Here is a 7,670-nt window from a genome sequence, read left to right as displayed (position 1 = left end):
CCTCCTCTGCACAAGCTCCTCATGATCAACAAATGCTGTTCACTTAGGTGTGATTTAGACAGATGTTGAGGTGTGAATGAGTGAAAAAGAGGACTTTTTGCTTAGCCAGGCATTTTAAAATTCCCACTCAGACATCCAGAGACACACACAGACCTAAGCACGAAGATCGTAAACTCATCAACCAGAACCACAGAGTGCATTTCAATCCCAGAATACCAGGACTGTAACAAAACTTAAAGTTCTTTTACTTAATACTTGTCTGAGGCTGGCATCCTCTCCCCTCTACAAGGTCCTCATGTAGTCCTTCTTCTGATGCTGTGAATACTGCCAGTGACTGGGAACTTACTATACTGCTGTTTGAACAGAATTTTGATTCACTAATCATGGTTCCTAAACTTTTCCTTAGTAGCCATTCCTTTTTAATCCTAAGGCTAACACAGGAAAGTAAAGACTGAGGCTTGAAGCTCTCTAAACACACTTGATTGTTCTTTCTTCTTCTTTGTATTCATTTGGATCCTAAGTGTGGGTGGAGATAAGGGAGGAGGGATTAGAACTGGCCACTTGGTGTCCCTGCCAGTTCAGTGTGTTGGTTAAAGAAGGATTGATTCCCTGCAGGGGGTGGGATGGGGGTTGGAGGGATGGATGGTGCCTGGCAAGTCAAGAAGTTCTGGGTGTTTTGGTTTGGATTGATGGTAAGGTTTTATAAAGGATGGCAGTGATGGTAGTACAACACTATGGATGTTAATTAACAGCACTGAATTCTATACGTGAATGTGGTTAAAAGGAGAGATTTTAGGTTGTATATATGTTACTAGAATAAAAATTAAAGAAAAGAAGCAAAAACCTTAGCATTGTACAACACAGTGAACCCTAATATAAATGATGGATTATAGTTAATAGTAAAATTATAAAAATATTCTTTCATGAATTGTAATGAATGTACCACACTAATGCAAGGTGTTAATAATAGGGTGGCATATGGGGACTCTGTATTGAATGCATGATTTTTCTGTAAACCCACAACTTCTCTAATAAAAACAAACAATAAAAGAAGCTCTGGGCCTCTGGGCTGACAGTAGGATCACTCCTTAACAATTCTGAGGTAGGAGCTATCCACAAAACTATAGTGGGTCTCAAAACATTTGTTTATTCAGCTATGTGTCACTGTGACATGGGAAGTGATGGTGACCAGAAGGTCTTGAATGGGGGCCAATTTCCTTTTGGCTTTGTGGGGCCACTGTCCTCTCTTCCAAGTACTCTGAATCTTCGTGGAGACTACAGAAGATTCTTTCATTCAGGCACTAGCTCAACTTTTAATTTATGACTCACCTTCAGAATATATTTAGCTAATGCCCCTTCTGTCACTTTCAAGGGAGTTTATAGTGATAAAATTTCCATATACATGGTATCATGTATTTTGATTAATACAAACAACTTCTTAATATATAATTATTAAACAAAATTCATCCTCATAAACAACGTCTCCACAGCATTGTAGAAATGAGGGGAGAATCATTTCAACATGCAATTAATAGTTAAAAGGTTAGGGGGTGGTGCATTGGGAACTTGAGATTTCCCTCAATTACCTCTTCCACACTTAGCACCTCCCAAGATTATTTAGATGGCTGGTAAGCTCATTCATATATTGAGCTGAAATTCATCTTGCTGGATTTCCTAACATCTCTTTAGGGTTACAAAGAACAACTTTAATCTCTTTTCCATAGCCCTTCACATAATTGAAGACCATGGCCATGTTCCCTCCTTCTCTTCAGGCAAAACAATCCCAGCTCCTTCAATCTTTCCCCTTATAAAATAATTTTGAGTCATTTTGCCCTTCTGGTTTCCCTTCCCTATATGGACTCTTGTTTAATTACATCCCTCCTTAAAAAGTGTGATGTCTACACCTCAGTTCAAGACTATGGTTGTTTCCCGTTACAGCACATCCCCCATTCCCTTCTGGACTGAGATAAAAAACCAATATGATTCACACTGAACATGCTGTCACTGAAAACACATATGCAACATCCCCTTATTTTTCTTCCATGCATTGTTTTGGTGTATTCAAACCTAGGATCTTCTATTTCATCCTGGGAAAATTCACTTTCTTAGATGCAGGCCATGATTTCAATCTAGAAGTTCCTTTTAGACCCTAACTTAATAATTCAAGGAACTGACTACTCTCAACCAAAATTTAGCAGGCATGCCTCTAGATCTTCATCAAAATCATTAATGAAGATTTTGAATGATGAAGAGCCATGGACCAAATCCTATGGCACTAGAAACCCACCTTAAGACTGACATAGGTACATTCATTATTTATGCATCTTGGATATGGTAGTTTAACCTGTAAGCTTGTTAACTAATGGTTCTTGCATCCAGTCTCTATCACTTCATCTTTTCCTCAAGGATGTCATCTAATCAATAATAAATGCATTGTTCAAATATTAAATGCATACTAGACTGTGAAGTCCTTCAGGATAAGGAATATGATTTCCTTTAATAAATTTATTCACAAAAAGTGAGATTGTAGAGGGACTGGGGACTGTACACAGGCAGGAGCCTGGTGAGCTCTGTACTGGGTTTGGGAGACAAGGGAGCCTCCAAGTGGAAGGGTACTTCTTATTAAAAAAAATAAAGGGATCTACAACCATTCCTCCAACTTCCCTGATTAAAAATACACAAAAGTAGACATCTCTGAGGCAAATGGGGATCCTGGGGCTTTGAAATGGGGTGTTGAAAGAGTTTCACAGGTGTTGGGGCTTAAAAAAGGTGTCACAGGCACTGGGGTGGCTCCTGCATCAGTTGGTAGAACATCACATAGCCGCCCACTGGATGCCACCTGGTTTCATTGACAGGGGAGACATGAAAGTCACTGTAGACACACCAACCAGTCTGGCACCAGCACAGGGCTGTGTAATGGCCACAGTGGATGCTGCCCGAGTGGTTGCAGAGGGCACACAGCTGGCATTTGGGTCTTCCGGCTTTATCACTGGCAAAGTCTCCTAGGCTCACTTGCTGCAATGGGAAGTCTACACCTACTGAACTTTTCTTGATGGAGATGCAGGAGGCAGAAAATCTATTCAAATGGAGCATGAGGATTTGGGGGAGTCTTTGTACCATCAACTTTTTGGTACTTTGTGTTTTTTGTCGACATTGGTCACACAATGGGGCATTCTCTGACTCTAGCTCTTCTTTGTTGGTGAGAAGGCTGAAATAATCCCATATTGACACTTTCTCCCAGCAAATCCTTTCTTGGGGATGGGCAGGGGCAGGTCACAAAAAACCTCAAAGGTCATTGAGCAATACCCACAAGCCTGGCACTTGAGGCAACTTTTCACAATCTTCTTGTCTTCTCATGCCAGGTAATGCTTCCACATTAGGTTGGCTCTGTCATCATCACTTAACTCAGTTTCTTCTGGCAAAGCCCCTCCTCATTGGGGTGGAGAGGGGGCTGGGCTCTTGGCCAGGATTTGGGGAGCCCGGTGGCCTCCTCAGTTGATTTCCATATGCAGCGTTCCATTAGGAGTTTCAGGAACTTTTGGGCATCCTGCTGGCTCTATCCAGAGAGGGGAACATATTTCTGGAAGATGGCTTGGAATCGAGTAGGATTCACAGCTTCACAGGAGTCAGGGTGCCACAGGGCACCAAACACATCTGCAAAGGCTTCAGTGAGTTCTTGGGCTCTGCTCTCTCCAGGCACCTCTTGCCGGAAGTCTCTTCCTAGACAGACGGTCCAAAGAGGCAGAGAGTTACTCAGAAACATCGTAGCACAGCATTCAGAAAAACACGTGTCCCCCAGATTTTGAAAGCCAAAACCAAGAAGCAGTGTGTGATGAGCCGTCTTGTCATCCAAGTAAAAAGGCTCAGAGGGCAGGTCAGATACCATGTGGAAGGAGCCATAGACTACAGAAAGCTCTGTCTGTATGCTGAGCAGGGTAGGGAGGAGCTGGAAAACCCCCAAGGCATTGGAGAGAGGTGCTGCGTCTTAAAGTGGGTGGCTCAGGCCAGAGTGCCAAGTGGCTAAGTGCAGTCCCCAGATCTCCAACACCACCGTGCCCTCTCAAGGCAATCCGGATTGGGCGGTGCAGACTTGGAAGTGTCTAGGTTGGTTCCGGGTGGGAGAGACGGAGCCGCAGTTGGCGTTGGTGAGCCAGGCAGGGGAACCCATGACCTGCCCGAAGAGGGATTCTTGGACAAAGCCTGAGGTCTGTCCCTGTCCCAGCTCCAATTTCTTTAGCTGATCATCAGGGAAACATGGTCGGGGAGGCAGAGGTCGTAACATGGTCTTTGGTCCGGGGGCTGGGTTGCGGCGTTCCTTGCAAGGGGCAAATGGTAGCTTGGATCCCACCGGGGGCTAGACATTAACAGGAGGCTCTCCGTTCCAGCCCAGGTGGTGCTCAGAAGCCTGGGGCACTGTGTACACCACAGGCTGGACTTGTCCCCCAGCGGCCCAACTGCTGCTGAGGCTATAGTGCAGATCACTCCTGCCGCAGGTGTCGCCACCATCCTTGTTGCTTCCGCGCAGCCCCTTGGCCACTGGCTTCCCCGCCAGGAATATGTTTTAATCATTTTTGCGTCCATAAGGACCAGCACATTGTCTGACACCCAGTTTATGCTTAATAAATAGTTATTCAATAAATATTATGGGTAAGACACTGCTAAAGTCTATGAGAAATTCAAAGGAATAGAAGACACAGTATCTGCCTTGAGGAATCTTAGGAAGATAAGTCTTTTGCATGATTATTTAGATATGTTAGTTACTACTTAAGCACCAAATAGGTGGAATAGGCAATATGGTTAAAGGAGGGAGGGACCACTTGGGGCAGGAGTTTTTTTTTTTTTTTTTTTAAGTCTTGGGCAGGCTTTTTAGAGGAGGGGGATTTGAGAAAATTAAATTTGACCTACCCTAAATTCCCTTCCAGTTCTAAAAATTGTACAGTTCTAGATGACTGATGACTAGTAATAAAAGAGAGAGAAGAAAAGCAGTCCATTCAGATGGGAAGATAATGGGTAAAAAACACACTGAGAGGAAAGCATAAGTTGTCAGAGGACCCAGTGTTTGTTTAGTGATTTACATTTTCTTAAATTCCATTTTCCTGAAAGTCCAGAGATAGATATCCTTATTGGTACCAAGGAAAGGGGAAAGATCCCTTGGAATCCACTTTTAGAACAAATCTTAGGCTCCCGCTCCTACCTTCTCATGATCATAAACAGTGATGGAGGTGCAAATGTTCTGAGTCTTTGTTATTATGGGTCTCAGACTTTCCAAGCTGGAAGGGACTTAAGAGATCATCTCCACCTTGATCATTTTAGAGATCAAAAACTGAAAGTGACAGAAATTAGGTGGTTATTCCAGATTACACAGGACCTGCAGAGCCTAAGAAAGAACTGCATCTTTGAAACTCTTCTGCTATCACCCCCAAAGATAAGCTGCATCAAAGCATTTCTCAGAGAGCTGTTATATTAGCATCCAGGTTACACTGGTGTGGTAGGAGAGGGATGCTTTCCAGTAGATGATTCTTGAGTACAAATTCATTTAGACAGGTGCAACATCATACTCATATACATATGAATATATATAAATATATGTGAATATATTTTTATCTATTTCCTACAGTCCTGAAAATCTTTAGAGATTAGAAGATGTTTGAAGAATGGGATTGAATTGAATATGAGCTGGTAGATGAGTCTGTAGCAGAAGACAAACTAACACACACACATTGTCTATATTTTGGCCCTTGAAACCTAGGAAGAAATTCAAATGTAAAATTAAAGGCACATTTATTTCATTCAACCAAACAATATTTTCCTAAGAAAGATAATCAGATAGCCTTGTTTTGTTTTGTTTTGTTTTTTTTCCTTTTTTTCTTTTTTTTTTCAATAAAGCTTGGGAATACTGGAAGGAAGTAGCCAAAGTATCCTGAAATGGTTGTCAAGAAGACAACCTGTAGAAGGTATCAGCTCCAAGTCTGGCTCTGCTAGAAAGGCTGATCAAACTCACCCACAGTATTAGGAAATGATTTCATTTAGGGTAGATCTAAGACAGACTGTTGCCTCAGTCAGGTCAGTGATGCCCTTTGCTCCTCTGTTGTCTTTAAGCTGCCTGCCTTCCTTTCCACTCACATCTCACTGAGACACAGGAGCAGGCACACTGGTCATGAAAGATGCTTGTATTTACATATTAGAAATTTCTTACATGGCTTATATTTCAACACTAGACTCTTTAGGGTCTTTTCTTGCTTTAGGGTGATAGTAAAATTGATGATTGACATTAAACATTCAAATATATATATATTTTTTAAAAGGAATCTAAAATTTGTTTCATCTACTTTTACTAGTGTAGACCCACATGGCTTCATTCCTGGTTCTTTATTACCACCCACAGGCTAAAACTGTAAAGCTTGGCTCTATAATTAAAGGAAGACCTCACTTCAGTCACAGATTCAGCAGAGACACCATCGGGCAGGCCCACCAGCTGTGGATTTGCTAACCTGGAGAGCGACTGCGATTGTAGGGCACGGAATTTTTTCCCAGTCATTCCCATCTTATTAAGGCTTCACTGTAGCATAAAGCTTCATTCATTATTCATAATAATCCAGTCAGAGGGCACTTGGAGACCTGATAAATTCTCACCTAAGTGACAACGGCTGACAGGGCCTAGGGTTTTATAGCCCTTCTCCTGCCATAGCAAGGTGCTGTGGGCAAAGGTCCAGAATGATCCTCCACTAATGACCAGTGTGATATACGAGCAGCTGCTGATTTCCTGACACCGAGGCTCCTCAGCTGAGGCTCCCACCTGCAAGCTGTGAGCAGGAGATGAATATCTGTCAGACTGTAAAATGAAGGAACAGACCACAGCGTGGTGTATTTTTTGGGCATTAAGAGGTTAACTCGGAGAGCGGGAATACAAGCATTAAGCTTGAGAAGAAAAGAAGAAAAATCACCAGTGTAATACCCACAATGACAAAAGTATAAATTTGGGATTGTGTCAATGGGCACAGCTAATAGAGATTCTTAATTTTGCAAGGCTTTCCTTTGCGGCACCCGAACGACTGAATAATAATGATATTAGGATCAAGAAAATTGTTTTATAAAAATTGATAATTGAATTTTGAAAAACCTTCATTGATTGTAATTTTCGTAAAGGGTAAAAACTTTGGAATATTTTGTTAGTTTTTGAAGCTATCCTCGCTATCACAGGATATGAGGTAAAGCTTTCTTCTTTTGTTCAAACCAGACCTACTTAAAAACATATGCATCCTTTTCTCTCAGTGTTGCAAATTCCAATTAGATGTGGTTGCAGATGTTGGTGTTTTCCCTTGGCTCTTTGTAGTAACAGCACTGCCCACTGCGGAGATTTTCTTAATTCATTTTTTTCCTTGTAATTTTCACATTATATATGTGTTCAGCTTTATCTCTGTATTTTAAAACTTCTGTAGATATTTCTTGACTTAGAAAAGTGATGAAACAAAGTGAACCATGGAAAGTAGATGTCCCAGTAAGAATTTATTCAATTTTGTCTGGTTAAGATGTCTCTCTCTGTGTATCTATATCTATCTATCTATCTATCTATCTATCTATCTATCTATCTATCTATCCATCTATCCATCCATCCTTAAAATGGAAACAATTCATCAGATTTCTGTAAGAAAGAAACTTCTCTAAATACT

General features: G+C 41.5%; 1 pseudogene; it reads right to left on the bottom strand.

The window, feature by feature from the left end:
• Positions 1-2,772: 2,772 nt before the first annotated feature.
• On the bottom strand, positions 2,773-6,544 carry LOC119511743 (annotated as a pseudogene).
• Positions 6,545-7,670: the final 1,126 nt, after the last annotated feature.

This window comes from Choloepus didactylus, chromosome 2 (genome assembly GCF_015220235.1).
Source record: "Choloepus didactylus isolate mChoDid1 chromosome 2, mChoDid1.pri, whole genome shotgun sequence".
NCBI lineage: Eukaryota > Metazoa > Chordata > Mammalia > Pilosa > Megalonychidae > Choloepus > Choloepus didactylus.
The sequence above is the reverse complement of the archived record's forward strand: the minus strand, read 5'-3'. Positions and strand labels throughout refer to the sequence as shown.